Source organism: Zalophus californianus, chromosome 3 (genome assembly GCF_009762305.2).
Source record: "Zalophus californianus isolate mZalCal1 chromosome 3, mZalCal1.pri.v2, whole genome shotgun sequence".
Taxonomy (NCBI): domain Eukaryota; kingdom Metazoa; phylum Chordata; class Mammalia; order Carnivora; family Otariidae; genus Zalophus; species Zalophus californianus.
This window is the reverse complement of record NC_045597.1, coordinates 45,656,071-45,679,323: the sequence shown is the minus strand read 5'-3', so window position 1 is coordinate 45,679,323 and position 23,253 is coordinate 45,656,071. Positions and strand designations below refer to the sequence as shown.

Below are 23,253 nucleotides of genomic sequence, written 5' to 3'. Positions count from 1 at the left end.
GGCGTGGAAGGCTAGAAGGCAAGAGTCGCAATAGCTAACGACCAATGGCTCTAGCTGATTGACTTTTGCAGGGAACGCTAGATTTTCTTTTAATTAACTGGCCTATCGCACAACCTTATGAGTTATTAGACCTCAAACTGTTAAAAAACAGACACCCTCAATATTCATGTAACCTTGAATGGGGCTTGAAAATGGCTTCAACAAACTTGCCATGACATTTAGTTTTTTGGTTATTCGCTGAGAGATGTTCCATTATCCCAATAGTAATGACTCTTGAGCACAAGCAGTCACTCATGACAGTGTGTTTTATGTGAATGCTGAAAATTCCAACCGAAAACAGCTTGTACATTAAAAGGTGGCTGCTGAAGATATTTACTGCACTGTCATTTCCTGACCAGGGGCTGCCAGTGATGGATGAGTATTTTACACACTTTCTTGGACAATCTCAACAAATTTTAGAAGTATGATCACCTTTTTAGCTGTTAGAAGAAAATAGTTTTCTTATCACCTCCTCTATCAGGTGGGCAATTGTTACTCAGAAATCAAAATCTAACAGCACTGATTTTCTTAGAGCTGTTTATGCTTTATAATTTATAATGTACATATTGTGTTTGCAGTAAAGAGGACAGAGGTCATAGTATTCCTGCAGTTCCCATGACTGCACAAATTTATTATTTTTTTATAGTATCCACCCTCCCACCCCCAGAATGAGAACTGCATTTGTAGCTAAGTGGAAATCTTTGGTCAGCTTACTGTTCTTTTCCCCCAGACGTTCCTATCTTTTCTCGTCTTTTGATTTCTTGTAAACGACTCCATCATGATGACATCGCCAATGAAGTCACTGGTACTCTGCTGCTGGGCAACTCTAGCTCCAGTTGTGACGGAAAAGAAGACAGTAAGTTGGCTAAAATATGGGCGTATAATAAACACAAAGTATTGCATACCTTCTCTGGCTATAAAATGGATCAAGCCCAATTCCATATGTGGCAAAATGAAAAAAAAAAAAAAAAAGGGTGGGATTTTGAGGATTGAAATCCACACTTCTGCTTGGCTTTAATAAGTTAACCATGTGTGTCACAGGTTCTAATAATCAACGTCAAAGAGTAGTTGTGAGAATTAATGCAAATGATGTGGGTGACACCAGCTTCAAGATACTTGATTTCCCCTTCTAGAAAAGTTTTTTTTTTTTAAAGATTTTATTTGAGAGAGAGATGCAGACTCCCTGCAGAGCAAGGAGCCCAATGCAGGTCTCAATCCCAGGACCCGGAGATCATGACCTGAGCCGACGGGAGACGCTTAACTGACTGAGCCACCCAGGCGCCCCTCTATAAAAGCTTCTTAAGGGATGCATCTACCACCCAAGGCTGACCCTTCTGACTTTCTGGTGACTGTACCGGTGAGGCCTGAAATATCATTTTATTAACAGCTTGCATTTATATAGCACCTTTATTTATAAAACGTTTGTTGCACTTTAAACATTACCACCCTCATTTTATAGATTGAGAAGTAAAAGCAAAAGGAGGTTAAGTCATTTGGTTAGACTTAGTTACTGAGTAAATCAGTGGCAGAAGCCAAATGCTGTCTCTAGAGATACTAAGGCTGTCTTAAACAAATTTGAAAAGCTTTTTGCCAAGGAAAAGTGCTAAGTAATTCAAAGCTAAGTTTCATAATAATCATATCCTGTACTTATACCTCAAAATGCTTTCTGTCACATTTAATTCGCTCAATAACTTTGTATAGCAGATCGCAGACCCATGTAAACTACCCCAGTACAGTACATCCAAGGTCATACATGTGCTCCTTTTCTTTCTGGGTCTTACTGAAATTGTGACAATGAATTTCAAGTATGACCTTACTACTATTGCAGTTCCCTCATCCATTCATTCTTCCATTCTCCGAGACAAATATTTCACACCACCTCCTTTCTTATCAAATGTCCAACATGTTCTCCTTCGCTGTCATTTAACTCATTCAGGGAAACAATCAGAACTCCCATAAGCTTCCACCCGCCCCCAATATCTATCTACTTACTGCATATAGACTCCTTCCCTCCTTAGGGTGTTCTGTACTCCCCTCTGAGGAGCCTTCACCGTGAGCACCACATACTACTGTCATTTGTCTATTCAAGGACATCCTTCTGGCAGCTGTGTCCTTTCTCTATAGGAAAGGTTTCCTTCTTCATGTGATTACTTCCCTCAGCATACGAGTAAGTTGTAATAACCCCAGTCTTTAGAGAAAATATGTATTTGACTCCACATCCTCCATTTACTCCCTCAATTGTCAACTGCCTTTACAGCAAAACATCTCAGAAGAATTGCCCATTCTTACTCTCTCGGTTCCTCTCTTCCTATTTTTCTCTTGAACCCACTCCAATCATGCTTTTGACCCTTTACTCTTCTGAAACAGCTCTTGTCAAGGTCACTAATAAACTGTGTGTTGCTAACAGCAAGTACTCTATATCCACTTGGATATTTTAGTCCTCCTTTACTCAACCTATGCCAGATCAAAGGATGAAATGCCTAGCAGAGCCTGGGCTTTTCTTTAACCGTTTGCTCTTTGAACTTCTTTGGAGGCTTAGGTGCATACCACTGGGTGGGTCAAAGCAGGCAAGAGCATTTCTACCCCCCCTCCTTTTTAAGGAAATTCCAAATAATATTTTGTTCCTATAGCACACCCACAGATAAGAGAAAAACCAAGCTAGCATTTAACTCCTCTGTGGTTTCAGGTGGAGGATCTTTTATGAGAAGCGACAGACAAGATGACACAAAATGGAAAGCGGCCATTCCTGAAACCACCTGCACCAGGACTTCTTTAAGACTGAGCTTCAAGCTCTTAGATAACAACTCTTCACTCCAGCCCTCACATTTATCTCTTTGCATTTCAATAGTCTCCAGGTGGGAGACTATTACAGTTTCTTTCTCTTTGCTTTGTTCCCAGTCATGGGAGCCCCAAACTGTGGAACCGAGGATATCTCATCTGAAATTGCAAAGCTGATAAAGTTGAGATGGAGGAGTCTCCTATCCCACTGCCACTAGCCACAATGTTTACAGGTAGAAGGAAACTCCCAGGTGAATGTTCACTTTTATTATAATGTTGGTTCAAAGCCAGGTGATTTTGCCATTACTATTATTTTAAACGTTGGCTATTGGTGGCTTCATGTGGGCTGAACTATAGATAAAAATTCCACACAAAAATATGCACTTGGTTTCTAAATGGTTCACTTCAAACATCGGGGGATGGCACAATGCTTTAAATTGGAGAGAACCCTCTATAGGTGCTCAGAGGCATAAAATAATGTGAAGCTCGTGGGCTCATTGCCTTTTCCCAAGAAATTAGATGGTTCCAAATACAAGATGACACACTTGGACTCTTTCTATGAAAGATAAGGCTGGGGTATCAAAAAAAAAATTTCTATATCCTGTCAATTCAAATCCCTACCACTATACATTTTTAAATGGAAACTAAAAATATTAAGACAAAGCAGAATGGTTGCTTAACTCTCCAAAGTGAGGAGGCTTGTGCTATTATTTTATGAATCAAATCTAGGGCTTTACAAGATGCTACAATTGATGTCTGTGAAGGGAAGTATGATATATCTAGGACTACGGCCAATACCAGGGGTCACTGTGATATGGTACAGATGGCAAGGACCAGCTGCTATTCTTAGTAGTAGGTCAGTAAGGGAATCTAATCCACACATCTTGTTTCTACGTTTCTGTGGAAATAAACTGTGAGGATACACGCTATTTTCCTTTAAGACAAAAAAAAACACAAAACACAAAAAACAAAAAACAACCAAAACCCCCCAAAAAACCCTATTTCAATTTAATTCTTCATATGATTCTCATTCTAAGAATTGATTCTGGAGTCCCACCATGGCTTCTTTCCCCGCCCCCCCCAAAACGGAATGAAAAGTTGAAACCTGTTGAAAAGCTGAATGGCTCTTAAATACAGAGAACCCCCTGGACTTAAACATGAGAATAAAAGCCTTAAACTAGACTTAGGGCTGGATCCCACATGACCTTTGGCAGACTATAGATGTGGATGACAAAGCTAAACAAAACAAACCCAAAACAAAAAACACCCACCATCCTGAGCTGATTTTTTCCCTTGTTTCCCCCTGAGTAACACAAAAGACATGGGAAACTAGGGAGGTTGCTGACAAGAGAGTAAACAAATATACACGACTGGGCCTCCAAATGAGGAAATCATTCAGCCAACCGTTGTTATACTTCTTAGGCTGAGGCCCTGGCTGATGGCCCTTGGGGAAAACCCTCTCAGCCGCAGGAAATCTCAGTTACGGTTTAGAAAGAGGTATTATTCCCTTTAAGTCAGTATTGATCTCCCATCACATTGTGGTTCTAATGGGCACCGGCTCCTTAGAAGTGCCAACTCTCAGATGAAATATAAAATTGAGCTCCTGCCTTTTGTGGTCACTGGTGAGCCTGTGGCAGCTTTGACAGGAGGAAGAACACAAAACTCTGGTGTCCTAAATTGACTGCCTCTGTTCGGTCTTCCAGAAGTTTGGTCTCTCTTCCCCATTCTTTACGTTTTGCTCTTAACTATTACTTTGACCTACTAAGTAGCTGTTTGTTTCACCCCAGAAATGGCTTTACTTTGGTGTGAGAAAAAAATAACCCATAAATATAATTTTTAAAGCACTACTGGGTGTACAGGATAGTAAAGTGTGTGACAAATATATGTTTTTAATCTATGCAATAACTGAAGTTAGTGTGGCCGCCAGCAGCCGATCTCCCTGTGGTTTTCCTTACTGTTGATTTACTGATGCTATAAATAATTGTCTTCCCTTAGTTTCATTTTGCTGTTCATTTTACCTTTTGTATTGAAAATGTGTAAAAATGACAAAAAGAGCAAAAGGGCATTTTGTATATAGTCAGAATCTTTTGGGAGTGCCAAGAGACTTCCTGAAACCCATTACATAAATACAAGAAACAACAAAACAATTACTCCCCCAATTCAAAAAAGACAAAGAGAATGATAAAGGATATCTCTGAATAGAGGAGATAACTGACACTTGTTAGAGAAACATGTACAGAATGGGGTCACTTGTGCTGGGCCCCATGTCACCAAGCCAAGACTTTATACCTAACATAACTGCAGTTTCAGCCTCACCCAGGAATGTAACTAAAGGTTACCAATCAATCTGGAATTACCTGGCCAGCATGGTGAGGTAATCTGCCCAATAGAACCTTTCAGTCTCCTTTCAAAGGACGGTGACCTTGCCTGAAATACACCCTTTCCTCACCTCACCCCCTTTTAGCCTATAAAAGTCTTCCATTTCTTACAGCTCCTTGAAGCTCCTTACTGTGCGCTAGATGGGATGCTGCCTGATTCATAGACTTCTGAATAAAGCCAGCTTTATCTTCACATTTACTCAGTTGAATTTTGTTTTCTAATAGATTTGGCGGCAGCAGTGGGATCTAAAGTGAACTTTTGGGAGCTTTGGAAACAACCAGAAACACAGAAGTGGTACCCATGAATGTTTTTGAGTTTTTCCTTGCCATGTCTGAGGGCTGTGAGTTCCTCTTGGTTCTGACTTCAGCTCTTGCATTGAGCTTCTAATCTAATTGGCTTTCTAGTCAGTTCGACATTGGGAGCAGCTGATAGTTTGGGCCACAATTCTTGTTTAATTGGTGGAAACACCTGGCCGTTGATTCTGTCCCCAAATCCACATGGGAACTGTTAGTGGGAGTTTGCAGTTCCCCAGTTACGTGGAGCCCCCAGTCCCCATTTGTTGAGGTCTGCTGCTTTAGTACTTCCCCCAGTCCAAGGTTCCTTGGTGGGAACTGGTAGTGGGCCACACAGGGCCTTTTCTTGTCTGGGCTGCAGCAACATCTTCTGGTTACTGCTGGTATATTAAGGTACACAGGTTTGTCTGTCTGGTTTTGTGTAGATAAAGGCTATTGCTAAAGGAATCTGTGAAGCAGCTGCAAAGTTGGCAGGCAAAGGTCTAGCATTTAAAAGCTGTTACAGCTCTTGCGACCTAACCCTTGTTAGGATAAGTTGGTCACGGGACAGGTCAGATTGACCCTAGGTCACCGGTCAACCTCAATTTCTGTGCAGTGAGGTATATGGCAAATACCACAGAACCCCCAAACCAAAAGGCACATCCCTTTTAAGTATTAGTTTGACTCCAAGAATCCAAAGGCTTATCTTTAAAAAAAAAAAAAAAATTTAAAAATGAGACCCTTAAATTCAAAAAGTTGAGTGTACCACCTTCCAGCATACCTGTTTATTTAATGTCTAAGAACTAAGGTTACAGAACATATAAGTATCTAAAAAATGGCAAAATCTTACTAAAGACAACCAAGATTGTTCATTTAAAAAGTGCACTCAAAAGCAAGAGTTCCTGAATTAAACAGAATGGGGTGCCTTCTGAAAGGCTTCAAGATTCCAAATGGTTCCATTAAAAAATTTGCAGCAAAAGGCTCATGAAAAATTAGACACAAGAGGTACCTAAAACAAAGGATGATAAAACTGATAGGACTCCTACTGTTCTCCTCTACCTTCTGTTACCTGAGTACTCACATTCTAACTGTCTGAACTGCCTTTCAACTCTGAAGAGACTATTAAACAGTTACCTTTACAATAAAACCACCAAAAGTTGTGGGTGATCCTTTTCAGGTATCAATCACTCCTTGATCAAAAATTGAAATAAGTGCCACAATTATGGAAATTCCCTAAAGGGAGGAGCCCCAAGAGTGTTCTGAAGAATTTAGTCATTATTGGGGCCTTATCAGCTTTTACAAATGATGGTGGGACCTGGTGAAGCCCAAGAATGGATGTGGGAGGCAAAATGGCAAAACACCCAGGATGATTTTTGAGATACTTGATTTTCAACATGGTCCCCTCAGGGGCCAATAAAAGCTCACAAAATAGCAACAATAGCAACAATAAACTAATCTTTTACAAGCCATTCCTAGGATTTTTCCCTGCCTGCAGGGATTGGTTTGTTATTCAAACACACAAAAGATAAATCTATCTTCCTACAGCATTCCAGGTTCCATACAATAAACATCACCCAACCTGCTCTTACTGCCCGAGTAGTTAATGCATTATCTCCTGAGTCGACTGAAAAAAGGCAGAACATAGAATGGGAGATCACCAGTGTGTCTGAACTTGCATCCATAGCTGAAGACTGTGTAAGGTCTTTGGAACACAACCACAAACAAAAGTCTACCAAGTGAGTGACCTTACAGCTACAACAGATCCAAGGTCACACACCTGAGATAACCCTTAGCTGCCTATATCACACCCTCTAGGCATCCACCATTAGAATGATGGCCCAGGGCGCCTGGGTGGCTCAGTTGGTTAAGTGACTGCCTTCGGCTCAGGTCATGATCCTGGAGTCCCGGGATCGAGTCCCACATCGGGCTCCCTGCTCAGCGGGGAGTCTGCTTCTCCCTCTGACCCTCTTCCCTCTCATGCTCTCTATCTCTCATTCTCTCTCTCGCAAATAAATAAATAAATAAATAAATAAATAAATAAATAAATAAAATCTTAAAAAAAAAAAAAAAGAATGATGGCCCAAGGGTCAATGTTTCATTTGTAATCAACTGGGCCACTGGAAAAAGAAGGATACTGAAAGGTCCTGTGGAAATTCTTAACATCAACTTGAATGAAGTAGCTCTTTGGTCAGAGGCTGATAATTGGAGTCTGACGGGAATATTTTTAAGGCCTTCTCCCCTTAGCTAAAATAGAACTATGTAACAAGAAGGCAAGAAAAACTTTCTAGCACCTTCATAAAAGGATTTATGAGTGGATCAGCCTACGATGTCATTTAAGTTGCAACCCAACCCCTTGAGGAATTAAAAGCAACTGTCCTTACCTTATGAATCTTTACAAAACCAGAGAAGTAGCTCCAGAAAAAAATTTAAAGCCCACCTATTCTTTCTACCAATCCCCAGACCTCCTCTATTTATCTTGAAACGCTTGTAAATCTTGTAAAAATTTTGGCCCTAGGAAACAAAAGTCAGGCACTTTTGTTTGTCAGGCACAGAGGAACTTGCATTTTTTTCCCTGTGCCTTTGAGATGTAAATGTTCTACTTGATCCCTCCAGGAATTCTTACCTAGGTCATCTCTTTCAAATACCAACTTCAGGAATAAGAATGGCTACAGATGGTGGATGTAGGAAGACCCTGAACTCCCCTCTTCCATGAGCACATCTAATCTACACCTCTTTATAGAACAATTCCTCCTGAAGAACTGAGGGCTGACTGAACAGCTTTCTGCGCAACCAAACTGCCCAGATACAGAATGAGAGAGAGGGATGGACACAAAGAGACCTGTGCAGGTTCATCCGCTCTGGGGCACAGGAAAACCAACCAACCAACCAACCAACCACAGTTTAAAATGGCAACTAGAATATAAAGGACCCAGCCGTAGAGCCCTGCTACATGGCAGCAGAGCTGCTGGAACTCTCTCCAGGTCAGACGGGCTGGCAAGTGCCACTGTTTATGTTCTTCCTCCTCCACCTTGATAGTGTAGAGGACAGCAGGGTTCAGGCTCACTAACCAGACTGCCCACCTTAGGGAGCCCTGGGCACCTAGCCCATACCAGCCCCAGATGGCATGGTTTAAAAGAGCAACTAGAATATAAAGGATCTAACCCTAGAACTTAGCCAAACAGCAGGAGACCTCTCTAGGACAAAAGGGCTGTGAAGCAGTACAATTTTCATTTCCCCTCCACCTTGATAGTGTGGACAGGAGCAGGGTTCAGGCACCCTAGCCGGCCTACCACCTCAGTGAACCCTGGGTCCTACAGCCCACACTAGCCCCAGCCATCCCACCAAGGCAACCCAATATGGCACATACTGGGAAACCCCTAATCAGTGCTCACCACAGCTTCAGCCCTCTCGCCAAGATGACACGGGTACAAAACATCCTGAAACACTCCAGGCCCATTCTCTGATTCCAGACAATTTGCCTCGGCACCTTCAGCATAGAGCACCTTGGGAAGTCCTGGCCTGAGTGATGAGGGAGTAGAAGGCTGGCTGAGGACAAAGCACAAGCCACGACACCCTGCAACCTCCCCCCGACCTCCCACTCCTGGGCAGGACCTGTGTGACATCTTTCCAGGAATCTCCCAACAATCTTAATGCTAATATCTTGCTAGAAGGGTAAACAACCTTAACTTGCCAATGGCAAGACCTCTGGTATCTTGTAAGTCAGTCCTCTTTAGCATATGACAGTTCTTTTGAAACCTCCCTTTTCCTTACTTTCCCCAACTCCAGAGTATATAATCACCACTCCTCAAGACCACAGTGCAGCAGCTCTTTCTGCCTACAGTCCTACAGGAGCATAAAGCCTATGCTTTAATAAACCACCATTTTGCACCAAACACATCTTAAGAATTCTTTCTTGGTTGTCAGCTCTGGACCTCACCCCACCAAACCTCACTTATACTCCAAAACCACATCGTGTGCACTCCTGGGCTCCAGCTGCCACCTGGGAAGAATGCACCCCTTGGCCCTCACATGCCTCAACTTTACCCACCCTACCAGGGTGCACCCTGCAGGGAGGGCCCTGGGACACCCCGGTTTGCACCCACTTCAGCTTCAGCTGTCCTGCCAGGGCACCCTCTGTGGAGAGAGCCCCGAGACTGCACTTCAGTTATGGTTATCCCACCAGGGCAGCCCTAGCACAGAGGGCCCTGGGAACCACAGCCCATGACAGCCCAAGCTCCAGCCAACCAAAGTTACCAGATGACCACACACAAGATCATTTCTTCAAGTTTAGAAGTAGCTGTTCTGCCTAATTCATAGAAATAAACACAGAAAGTCAAGCAAAATGAGGAGACAGGCATACGCTCCAAACAAAGGCCAAGACAAAATGTAAGAAAACGTAAATACAATGAAAATAAGCAATCTACCTGATAAAAAATTCAAAGAATAATTCATAAAGATTATTTATGATATTTTGATAATCATATTTATGATTATCTCACCAGATTTGAGAAAAAGAGGAATGAATTCAGAGAAAACTTCAACAAAGTGGTGGAATTCATAAAAAAGAACCAATCAGAGATGGAGCATACAATAAATGAAATAAAGAATACAAATGAAGGAATCAACAATGGATTGGAGGATGTGGAAGAACAGCAATCCTTACAACAGGGTAATGGAAAGCACCCAAGCTGAACAGCAAAAACAAAAAATTTTCAAAAATGATGATTTAAAAAAAGGAAAGGTTAAGAGATCTCTTGGACAAGATCAAGTAAACAAATGCATTATAGAGGGGTCCTAGGAGGTGAAGAGAAAAAGGGGCAGAAAATTATTTGAAGAAATAATAGCTGAAAAGTTCCCTAGCATAGGGAAGGAAACAGACATCCATGTTCAGGAATCAGAGTTCCAAACAAGATGAACCCAAGGGGGTCCACACTACAACACAAAATTAAACTGTCAAAGCTTAAAGATTGAGAATTTTCAAAGAAGCAAGAGAGAAGCAACTAGTTATGTACAAGGAAACCCCATAAAACTATCAGCTGATTTTTCAGCAGAAATTTTGCAGGCCAGAAGAGAGCGGCATAATATATACCAAGTGCTGAAAGGAAAAAAACCTATATCCAAGAATATCTGTGTGGCAAAGTTATCATTCAGAATGAAGAAGAGAGTTTCCCAGAAAAATGTTAAAGGAGGTAATCAACACAAAAGTCGCCTTACAAAAAATGTTAAAAGGACTTCTTTAACTATAAAACCAAAGGTCATAATTAGAAGAAAATTATGAAGGGAAAAAAATTTCATGAGTAAAAGCAAACATACAGAAAAGGTAGTGAAGCAGTTACTTATAAAGCTAGCATAAAGATTCAAAGACAAAGGCAATAAAACCAATTATATGTAAACAACTAGTAAAAGGAACTTGCAGAGTAAAGATGTAAAACATGACAACATACACATAAAACAGTAAGTAAAAATGAAGTTATTATAGAATGTGTTCAAACTTAAGTGACCATCAACTTAATGTAGACTGCTATACACTTAGGATGTTATATATGAACCTTACGGTAACCACAAACCAAAAACCTGTAATAGATACACAAAAAAATGAAAAGGAATCCAAGCATATTATAGAAAGTCATCAATCACAAGGAAAGAGAGTAAGAAAAAAAGAGAAGTACAAAACAACCAGAAAATAACAAAATAGCATTAAGTCTATACCTACCAAATTACTTGTATATGGTCTAAGTGTTCCAATAAAAATACATAGCATGGTGGAGTGGAAAATACCAAGACCCATTTATGTACTGTCTACAAAAGACTCACTTCAGGCCTGAAGACATATTTAGACAAAGTGAGGTGATGGAAAAAGATATTTCATGCAAATGGATGCAGTTGGGAAAAAAAAAAAAAGCTAGGGTAGTAATACTTGTATCAGAAAAAATAGACTTTAAAACAAAGACTGCAATGAGACAAAAAAAAAAAAAGGATTTACATAATGACAAAGAGATCCATCCAACAAGAGGATATAACAATTGCTTAACTATCTATGCATCCAATACTGGAGCATCTAAATATATAAAGCAAATATTAACAGACATAAAGGGAGGGATTGACAGTGGTATAATAATACTAGAAGACTTTAACACCCCACTGATATCAATGGATAGATCATCCAGGGAGAGACTCAGTGCACATGGAACGTTCTCCAGGACAGATCACATGTTAGGTCACAAAACAAGTCTCAATAAATTCAAGAAGATTGAAATCCTATTAAGCATCTTTTCCAACCACAATGGTATGAAACTAGTAATCAATTAGAAGGAAAAAAAAAATAACTGGGAAAAAATGACAGGCTAAACAATATACTACTAAACAACCTAAGAGTCAATGAAGAAATCAAAGAGAAAATAAAAATACATGGAGACCAATAAAAATAAAAACACAATGCTTCGAAATCTTTAAGACACAGCAAAAACGGTTCTAGGAGGGAAATATATACAGGCCTACCTCAAGAAATAAGAAAAAGCTCAAATAAACTACCTAACCTTGCACCTAAGAAAAAGAATAAACATTGCAGAAAAAGCCTTTAACAACATTCAACATCTGTTCATGATATAAATTTTCAACAAAGTGGGCTTAGAGTAAACATACCTTAAAATAATAAAGACAATATATGACCAATACACAGCTAACATCATACTCAATGGTGAGAAACAGAGCTTTTCTTCTAAGATCAGGAATAAGATAGGATGTCTTCTCTCACTACTTTTATTGGTGGAAATAAAAGTCCTAGCAATCAGACAAGAAAAAGAAATAAAAGGATCCAAATTGGTAAGGAAAAAGTAAATTTGTTTCTATTTGTAGATGATATGATACTATACATAGAAAACTCCAAAGACTCCAACCAAAAACTATTAGGATAAGTCCAGTAAAGTTGCAGAATACAGACTTAATATACCGAAATCTATTGTTTGTATACACTAATAATAAAGTAGCAAAAGAGAAATTAAGAAAATTCCACTTACAACTGCACCAAAAATAAAATACATAGGAATAAACTTAACCAAGGAGGTGAAAGACCTATACGCTGAATACTAAAAAACACTGATGAAAGAAACTGAGGATGGAGTGCCTGGGTGGCTCATTCGGTTAAGCGTCTAGCTCTCGGTTTCAGCATAGGTCATGATCTCAGGGTCTTGAGATTGAAACCTGCATTGGGCTCCCCGCTCAGCGAGGAGTCTGCTCTTCCCCTACCACACTCTGTCCCTGCTCATGCACACTCACTCTCTCTAAAATAAATAAATATATCTTAAAAAAAGCAAGCAAGCAAGCAAGCAAGCAATTGAAGATGACACAAATGGGAAGACATACCATGCTCATGGATTGGAAGAATTATGGTTAAGATGTCCATATTTCCTAAAGCAGCCTATTCAGTGTAATCCCTATCAAAATGCCAATAGCATTTCTCACAGAACTAGAGCAAATCATCATAAAATTTGTATAGTTCCACCAAAGACCCCATATAGTCAAAGCAATCTTAAGAAGAACAAAGCTAGAGGTATCACAATCCTAGATTTCAAGATATACTACAAAGCTATAATAATCAAGATAGTATGACACCGGCACAGAAATAGGCACATAGATCAATGGAACAGAATAGAAAGCCCAGAAATAAACCCATGCATATATGGTAAGTTAATCCCTGACAAAAGAGGCAAGAATATATGGTGGGGAAAAGACAGTCTCTTCAGTAAATAGCGTTGAGAAAACTGGACAGCTACGTGCAAAAGAACGAAACTGGACCACTTTCTTACATTATACACAAAAATAAACTAAGAATAAATTAAAGACCAAAAATGTGACCATAACCACTCCCAGAAAAAAACATGGGCAATAATCCCTTGGACATCAGCCTTAGCAACATTTATCTAAGTATGTCTCCTCAGGCAAGGGAAACAAAGCAAACATAAAGTACTGGGACTAAACCAAAATAAAAAGCTTTTGCACAGCAAAGGAAACCATCAACAAAATGGTAAGGCAACCTACTGAATGGGTGAAGATACTTACAAATGATATATCCAATGAGAGGTTAATATCCAAAATATACAGAACTTAACACCAAAAAACCCCAAATAGTCTGATTAAAAAATCGGTAGAGGATCTGAATAGACATTTTTCAAAAGATGGCCAACAGACATATTCAACATCACTAATTATCAAGGACATGCAAATCAAAACCACACTGACATATCACTTCATACCAAAAACAAGAAATAACAAGTATTGGCAAAGATGTGCACTGTTGGTGAGAATATAAATTGGAATAGCCACTGTGGAAAACAATATGGAGTTTCTTCAAAAAATAAAAAATAGAAATACCATACAATCCAGTAATTTCATTAAGGGGGCTTTAGCCAAAGAAAACAAAAATACTAATTCAAAAAGATCTGTGCATCCCTATATGTTTATTGCAGCATTATGTGCAATGGCCAACATAGGGAAGCAACTTAAGTGTCCACTGACAGAAAAATAAAGACGGTGTGGTTTATATGTGTAACAGAATATCACTCAGCCGTAAAAAAGAAAAGAGATCTTGACATTTGAAACAACACAGATGGACCTGGAGGGTATTATGCTAAGTGAAACGAGTCAGAGAAAGACAAATATAATTTGATTTTACTAATATGTAGAATCTAGACAACAAATGAATGAATAAACAACAACAAAAAAGCATTAATAGACCCATAAATACAGAGAACAAACAGTAGCCAGAGGGGATGGGGTAGGGAGATGGGCAAAATGGGTTAAGGGAAGTGGAAGGAACAGGCTTCCAGTTACGGAAGGAAGAGGTCACAGGGATAAAAGGTATAGCATAGGGAATATATAGTTAATGGTGTTAGAATAGTGTTGTATAGTGAGAGATGGTAACTTATGATGAGCACAGCATAACCTATAGAGTTGTCAAATCACAGTTGAACAGCTGAAACTAATGTCAGATTGTATGTCAACTATCCTTCAATAAAAATAAAATACCAACTCCAAGGAGGTAATTACCAGGAAAAAAAACAAAAACAAAAGGAGACAGGGTTATTTTAAAACTTAGGCAAATGAAAAACCTTGCACCTTTCCCACTAATATTATTAAAAGGCTTTTGCCATCTAAGCAGGTGACCACAAATTATTCTATCTGCCAGAAACGTAATTTGGATTCAGCATCTTTTGTTAACTAATGATTATAAATGGAAGGTACATGGTCTCTGTGTCTGTCTTTATGTTTCTCTCTCTATATATATGCTGTAGAGATGTATTTTCTACCTCTGGATAGTGTTACTAAAAGTAATTTGTAAAAAAGCTCTATGTAATTGGCTTGAAGAGAATTAAGCACTCATATGCATTAAGGACTCCTAAAACCCTCAGAAATATAATAGAAACTAACCCAAATGCTTTTTTAAAAATTTAATATTATTTATTTATTTATTTATTAGAGAGAGAGAGAGTGAGCAAGAGAGAGCACAAGCCAGGGGAGGGGCAGAGAGAGAGGGAGAAGCAGACTCCCCGCTGAGCAGGGAGCCCAATGTGGGACTTGATCCCAGGACCCTGGGATCATGACCCGAGCCAAAGGCAGATGCTTAACCAACTGAGCTATCCAGGCACCCTAACCCAAATGCTTTTTAAGTTCATGTGATCTGAGATGGTAATTTCTGGTAAATAGAAGCTAGTTGAAATTTGTTGGATTGATTAAAATAGATATGTCTTCAGAATCATAAGCATTAAAATTAATGTAGACGTGTAACTTTATTCTACTTGAGTTTATTAGTCAAATTGGGTCACGTTATCTCTGTTACAAGATTTGTTAGCAAGAAAGAGCAAGAGATGATAGTTGAGTTTGTCTCATGAAATTTTTGTGGGTAATTTAAACATAATTATTGAGAACAGTGAATTAAATAGATGTAAGGGGGCAAAAAAGGTTTTAAGTCAACTTTTTAAATAGTGTCCCCAAATCTTTTTGGTAGCCTGAAACCTTAAAGTTTTGCTAAGTTAATTTAAATGATGGATAGGCATTAAATATCGACATTATTTCCAAAGATTAAATACTGAAACAATTACTGAATGTAGGTTTACCCACTTTTGGCTTCCTTTTACAGAGGAACTAAAGATATTTGGGTATATTAGTAAACATGTTTTGTGCCACACTGAAGAAAGCATATGTTTCTACAAATTAAAAAAATTATTTATAATTTGTCAAGCCACAGAATGCTCATGTGAAAGACAGTTCACAATTGCTTACTTCTTTATTTTCACTAAAAATTACAGTTTTTAGTGTTAAAAATACCAATATATGTAATTAAAGCTGCTAGAAATAATAAAGGAAGCATCTCCATATGTAAGAAAAGTAGGATGTGTGTTTTCAGTAAAAGAAGGTCTGAAAAATGGAAATGTGTTTTTTCAAATTACAAAAAAGTAATTTTGTCCTAAAGTGAGACTGGTTATTTCAGAATGGGAAAGAGTAAAAAAAATTGGACAAAATTGTAGAAGATTTGAATCTTGGGGAAGGAATTTTATGGTAGTCAAGATGGCTAAGATTTGAATAAGTTAAGTTAAATAAAAAAGATGAGGTTTAATATCAAAAGTACACTGGTACAAAATTACAACTGGCTTTCTCTCTGTTAAAAAGATGAAGTTTTTCTGGACTTTGGGTCTGCTTTTGGTAACAGATTGTGAAAGTTTCTTTACCTTTTAAGTAATCTGCATTGGAAGCAAAGACTTTGTATCTTAAGAAAAAAATTTACTGTGTTTCATGTTAAACTTTATCTTTGGGTCTTTGATTACTTAAGAAAAACTGAGTCTTCTAGGGGCGCCTGGGTGGCTCAGTTGGTTAAGCGACTGCCTTCGGCTCAGGTCATGATCCTGGAGTCCCGGGATCGAGTCCCACATCGGGCTCCCTGCTCAGCAGGGAGTCTGCTTCTCCCTCTGACCCTCTTCCCTCTCGTGCTCTCTATCTCTCATTCTCTCTCTCTCAAATAAATAAAATCTTTAAAAAAAAAAGAAAGAAAAACTAAATCTTCTAAATTCGTTAAGTCTTACTAAGTTCCTATGTCCTGCCACAATACTAGCATAATTCCGCTTATAATTTTAAAATGTGTGTCACAAAAATAACCACATTTCCTTGTCAATTTCATTATAATCAACTCTCATCACATCTTTAACAATGGGAATTTTAAAAGTATTTTGTCATTTGCAGACAGTTATTGTTTTACTTCGATGCTTTTGCAAAAGTGTTCCTGCAAAAGTGCATCATCTTCAAAGAGATTCATATAAAGCATTTTGACAAGTACAGGTTTCTGATACCTTTAAGATCATAAAAATTGAGCTAAGAATTTCCAGAACTAATAGAAAAACCAGATTCAAGCAGAACAAGTAATTAATACACAGGACTGAATGAACTAAGGAAGATGATTATAATTTTTTATGATACTTTGTTTGAAACTGCTGGTTCTTTAATGTTTTGCTTTTTCAAATTTAAGGAAATCTTTTAAGTGACCTATGACTTCCAGCAATTTATTAAAGTATACCTTTTTAAAAAGATTTTATTTATTTATTTATTTATTTATTTGAGAAAGTGTGCGCGCGCTTGCGTGAGCGGGCAAGCACATGAACGGGGGTGGGGCAGAGGGGGAGGGAGAGAGAGAATCTCTCAGGCAGACTGTGCTGAGCGCAAGCTGGACTTGAGGCTCAATCTCAGGACCCTGAGATCACGACTTGAGCCAAAATCAAGGGTCAGACACTTAATCGACTGCACCACCTAGGCACGCCTAAAGTATACCTTTCTAAATGAAGATTGAACATTTACTTTTTCTTGGATTCAAACAGAATTTGGAAACTCTTGAATATTTTTTACATGGCAATATAACTGGTTATTTGCATAAATTCAATAAGAATCTGTTCTCCTCATAACAGGACACAACTGGAAACACTGGCTATACCTCCAAGGCTTTGACTGGAACACCATATTTAAGAGAAATGTGTATAGACTGAGATATGACCAGACAGCTTTAGGAAATGCCTGGAAAGATGAACGTGGTAGGTATCTTGCCTTGAGGGTTACCAGCAGCCTTACCAGGTGAATAAGGATGGTCACTGCCTGGCACGCCCAGGAACCTTAGGATATTTTCAGGGAACTTGAGAAGAGAGGAATTCAAAGTACAGATTTTATAGGTAAAATCTAATAGCTTTTAAGAGGTCAATCTGAGATTCATTATGAAAAGTTCCATCAAAGCAGTCTTAAAAAAAAAAAAGTGTATATGGCTGATGACTATTCTTGCTCCACTTATGTAAATAATCAGGCCAAGTCTAATGCAAACAAGTCAGTTTTACTGTGATTACCTTTGCTTAAAAAAAATGGGGGTAATTGTAGAGAAAAAAATTATGTTTGTACCTTTGTAGATATTCAACTCTAATCCTGTTGTCTTTGAGGTTTTGTTCTATACCTATAAACTAGACAAGATCCTGAATTCTAGTTTCCTCAAATATCTGGCTATGATTAATGTTTCCAATTTTCTCTCACCCTTCTGATGTGGAATAATTAAGAACAAAGACTGTCCTTGAATCTCCTTAGGAAGGATTATACCAGATTTCCCTCACAACCTAGATGGCAGCCGAACTTCAGGGACTTGAACTTCAGATACCCATCTCACAGCTAAGGCAGGCTCCACATGACATGTAGTCCTGTGCAGATGCTGGAGACCTCTAAATCAAATTGATGAGGAAGAGCAGTAGCTCACATGGAGGTCGACTGCTTCCACCACAGATGCCAGATCAATACTTCTTACTTTAACAGAAAACAGTCTTCTTTTCTTTCTTTCCTTTACCCTGGCAATGGCCTTGAAAGATAACTCTATCACCCACATCTCCCTCGCCATTGCTAAGGAGGAGTAACTTTTCAGACTGCTAGATTTGTCCTCAAAAACTCCAATCTGTCTATGATACTAAAATACACTAACAGTGCCACCTTAGCAGAAATGGTTTGTGCCCTAACAGAATTTATATTTGTTGTGGTCCTTATTCTTCTAGGCCTAGGAATGGCTAGGTGGCTGACACATACTCGGCAATGCCTCTGAGGTTATTGAACCATCTCCTAACTGTTCATAAACAGAGTAAGACACCTCATTGCTCAACTTCCCTGAATTTACAATGTCAAGTTAGAAAAGATCTACCAGGAGGATCTCATGACTCAGAATTTGCTTGCTTGGACAGGTCTCCTACTTCCCTGGTTAGGAGTGTATTCAAATGAGGCTATGATCTGGAACTTCTTAATTTCTTGATAAGTAGTGCAGAATCTGCTGCTAAAGCAATAAAGTCCAAGACTCTCTGGTTAAAGTTGATCTTGATTATGGGATAGCTCTTGATTATCTTCAAAGAACGAGGTATCTGTGCTATGGCCACCACCTGCTGCACCTTGATTAACATTTTCTGGGGAAGTTGACACTCAGTTACATAAGATCACTGAGCAAGCCATGTGGCTTAAAATGGTGACTCCCTCAATGGACTCTTTGACTCATTTGATTTTGACTGGTTTGGGTCTTGGGGACCATGGCTCCCAAGTACACTCCAGACACTGGGAATTATCCTTACAGTAATTATTGTAATCTCCCTGGAGTGCTCTATTCTCAAAAGCTTTAAATGTATGTTCCCAGCTCCTAACCACCAAGTGAATGATCCACCTAAGACTGGAATGTCAGAAAAGGAACAAAGATGATGACCGACTTAAAAATTGTGAATCTGAAGTTGCGGCCTGTGACTATCACAGAGATTAAGCAAGACCTATCATGGCCTGTGAATACCACACAGAGGATCAACAAAAGCTGAAAGAACTACAGAGAGTTAGCAGAGAGTGGTACTAATGCCTTAAATTCTGGTTGCATTGATGCAGGGCCATCGAGCACAAGGGTCAAGAAAGAATTTTTGAGATGTTTTTATGGGGCAAAAGGATACTTGTATTATATCAGGGGGACAGGACCCATGGGCAGAAAGAGTTGTACTTGTGATTGTGGGGAGCAACTGATTATATATTTTTAAATTTGGGGGAGAGATGGAGATAACAGAAGTCTCTAAAGGGATTTCCAGATTTCCGAATGTTAAAGAACACTTATAGAATCCTGAATGTCTGGCTATTGTCAAGATAAAGTTGCTTTTAGTCTTTAGAAAAGCATTAACATTAAGGCTGCTGTGAGTCCCTTGAGAAATGTCACACTTTGCATGTGTCAGGTATTTATCAATGGGCTACAAGTTGTAAGGAAATTGTAATTTTATCTACATTTCTCTTGCCTTTGTTCTCATCAACATCTCTCAGTTAAGTTGAAAGTCTAATCAAAAGGGTGGAACTGTTAAAAAAGGAAACAGACTCAAAATGGAGTCACTTGTGCTGAGTCCCATGTCAGCAAACCAAAACTTAATCCTAATAACCTAATAGCAGTTTCAGCCTCACCCAGGAATGTAACCTTTAACCACTCAATCTGAAATTACCTGGTCAGTACTAGTGAGGTAGTCTGCCCAATATACCCCTTTCATCCCCTTTCAAAGGAAGATGACTTTGCCTGAAACAATTCACGGCTTCCTTGTCTCTCCACTTTTCTTCCTGTAAGTCTTCCATTTGGTACTGCTCACTGAAGCTCCTTTCTATGTGCTACCATGGGATGCTGCCTGATTCATAAATTGCTGAATAAAGCCAGTTTCATCTTCAAATTTACTTAGTTCAACTGTTTAACATAATTTAACTAGAACTAGAATTTTTTTCTTGCTTTTCAGAAACCCATCATATATATATACTTCTGTTCAGTCTTGTTTCATATCATTGCCCTTTAAATAAAAATTCAAGACAGCACTTCCATTGTACAATTTCCTGTCCTGGGCCTTGCTAATTGCTCATAAGGTTGGATGGAACTCAAGATGCCGCAGGATCCTGACTACAGGGCATCCAGGTTAAGTCCAGACTCTTTTTTTTTTCTATAGTGAATAGTAATGTAAACCCTTCCATTCAATTCCTTACATCTGCCATGTAATCTGTTTGTAATGTATTACTTGAATTGAATGTCCCTCTCTTTAGTTGCTTCCCTTTTCCCCACATCTTTATTCAGTTCTTAGCAAATTTTAATTTGGCTTTTATCTATATCTCTCTATTGAAACCTAAGAGCATCAAAATTCCTAAACTCAATGGATTTTGCGACACTTTAGGATATGTATAATAGAGAATTTGGGGCATCTGAGTGGCTTAGTTGGTTAGGCAGCTGACTCTTGATTTTAACTCAGGTCATGCTATTGGGGTCCTGGGATCAAGCCCTGTGTCGGGCTCTGTGCTCAGTGGGGAGTCTACTTCAGGATTCTCTCTCTCCCTCTGCCCCTCCTCCCACTTGCTCTCTCCCTCTCAAATAAATAAATCTTTAAAAAAATTTTTTTTGGTTTGCCTTTATCCAGGTTCCTGGGAGGTGGCCTCTAAACCCCTGGAATTTCTAGAGGGATAGGAGAGTCTCTGTTATTCATGGTAGGTCCCTAAATAGTGTATGGTAATTGTGATTCAGAATGCAGGGGTGGCTACATCAAAAAGACCAATCATATGATTAGAATGTTGGGGTTTTGAGTCAAGTGATATAAGCCTGATCTTCAAGGAGGGGAGGAGGGTAGAGACTGAGTTCAATCATGTGGCCAATGATTCAGTCAATCATACCTAAGTAATGAAGCCTCAATACAAAGTCTGAGTTTTTCTGGTTGGCAATATGATGTAGATTGTCACACGCTGATGTGCTGGGGAGAGATAATATATGCCTGGGGACAAGAGAAGCTTCATGTTTGGGACCGTCCCAGACCTCACTGTGTGTGTGGTCTTTCTTTGGCTGGTTCCAACTCGTGTCCTTGTACTATAATAAAGCTGTAATAGTAAGTTCCTGAATTCTAGGACTCACGGTCGTGAATTATTGAGCCAGGGGGTGTAGTGAAAATCCCTGAATTTACAGCCAGCTCGTCAGAAGTGAGGGTGGCCTGGGGACCCCCACACTTGCAGCTGGTGTCTGAAGTGAGGGCTGTTTTTCAGAGGACTGTGCCCTGTAAAGTTTGGTCTAACTCTGGGAAGTTGGTGTCATAAGTCATTACTGAATGTTATTCATAACTTTTAATATTTTACAATTGATAATATCAAATATCATTGTGTTACCTTGATATATGGCTATTCTGTAGTTCTCACACACTTTCCCCATACTGCACTCATTTGAGTCTTGTAACCACCTCTGTGAAAGAGGTGATATATTTATCTTGTTTTACATAAAGTTGAAGAAGCAGACATAATTTTCAGGCAGAGCCAGAGACAAAAATCAAGTCTTCAGACTGCTCGTGAGCATGTGCTCCCACAGTAATGCCCTTTACCATGCTTATTCGCCCACATTTTGGTGATTATTTTTAATCTTCTTTGGTAACTTCTTCAACCTTCCCAGCTCCTCCCAAACACAATGCTACGTCTTCCCCATATGGCCATTTCTCATGGTTAGATGCTCAGCCCACTTTCCTGTCCATTCTACGTTGTCTTCACCAAGATCTCACAGCTCCAACCATCTCTGCTAATAAGAAGACTCCCCATCTGCATCTGCAGCCCTAACAGCAGAGCCTCAACCCTGTGTTCATCTTGGGTTCCTGAAGCATTTCTGCTTAAATGCCCCACCATTACTTCAAACAACACATTTTCAAACCAAACTCATGTCCAAAGCAGCTTCCTCTTCATACTAACATATAAAAACCAACCATAGCATCTGTTTGCCAGTCAGGCTATCTGTTCCTGACTGCAGTCCCAAGCTACTGTGCCCTTGTGGCCACAGGGTGAGGCTTAGCAGCTATTAGGTAACTATTTCTCAAGTATGCATTCACCTGTCAGAGAATACTGGACAGTACATAACTTGGTGTCTCATGAGGAAGAGGTGGAGAAATAACACAGGGATAGGGTTTGATATTATAGTCATTGAATACATACTGTATTTCTGATAAACCCCTTTACGTGTTATTTAAAAATTTTTGCAACAACTCTAAAAGATAGGTATTAACAACCTGGTTTTATAAATGAGGAAATGGAGGTTTTGAGAAGTCCATAAACTGTTAAGTCCACAGAGACTTTGCTGTTTACCTCTGGCAAGATCAGTCCCAATCTTACCCCTACGGCTATGGGGCACGTGATTAAACCATGGAAAATAGACGGTGAAATAACCTCTTCACCACTTCACTCAGCACTTCACTGAGATGGGGGGTTGAGGAAAGGCTGATTTCCAGTTCTAAGGACTTGGAAGCTATCTTGGAAAATAACCAGCTAAATAAATACTATGGGACCTAAACATTTTCCTGAAGCCATTTCTAAGCAGTATCTTATAGTGTCTTTTCAAGTATGTTCCTTTACTTATTTTTCCTAATTCAACACTTTTAGATATTTCCAATGTGTAGATGTTCCTTCTGAACAAGTAACTTATACTATTTTGACTCCATTTCATTTTGATTCACAGAGTCATATAATCTCAGGATTGGAAAGACCCTGAGTTACTTGGTAGAACCATCTATCCAATGCTTGAATTCAATTTTTTCAGCATCCCGTGGAGCGGTCGTCTTGTCTAAGTTTGAAGACCTCTAGTCAAATCCTCACAAGACAATATATTCTTCCTTTGGACAGGTCTAATAATTAAATGTTTTACCTTACATTTATCTAGTGCTTATTTCCCTGAAATCTTGCAGCTGGTGTCTGAAGAAAAAACCGGCCTACTGGTTTTTTC

At 39.1% G+C, this 23,253-nt stretch overlaps 1 protein-coding gene across 4 annotated transcripts in view; it reads right to left on the bottom strand.

Moving 5' to 3' along the window:
- Positions 1-23,253, bottom strand: part of DIAPH3 (diaphanous related formin 3) — a 484,666-nt gene that overhangs the window by 3,659 nt on the left and 457,754 nt on the right. The window lies entirely within an intron of this gene.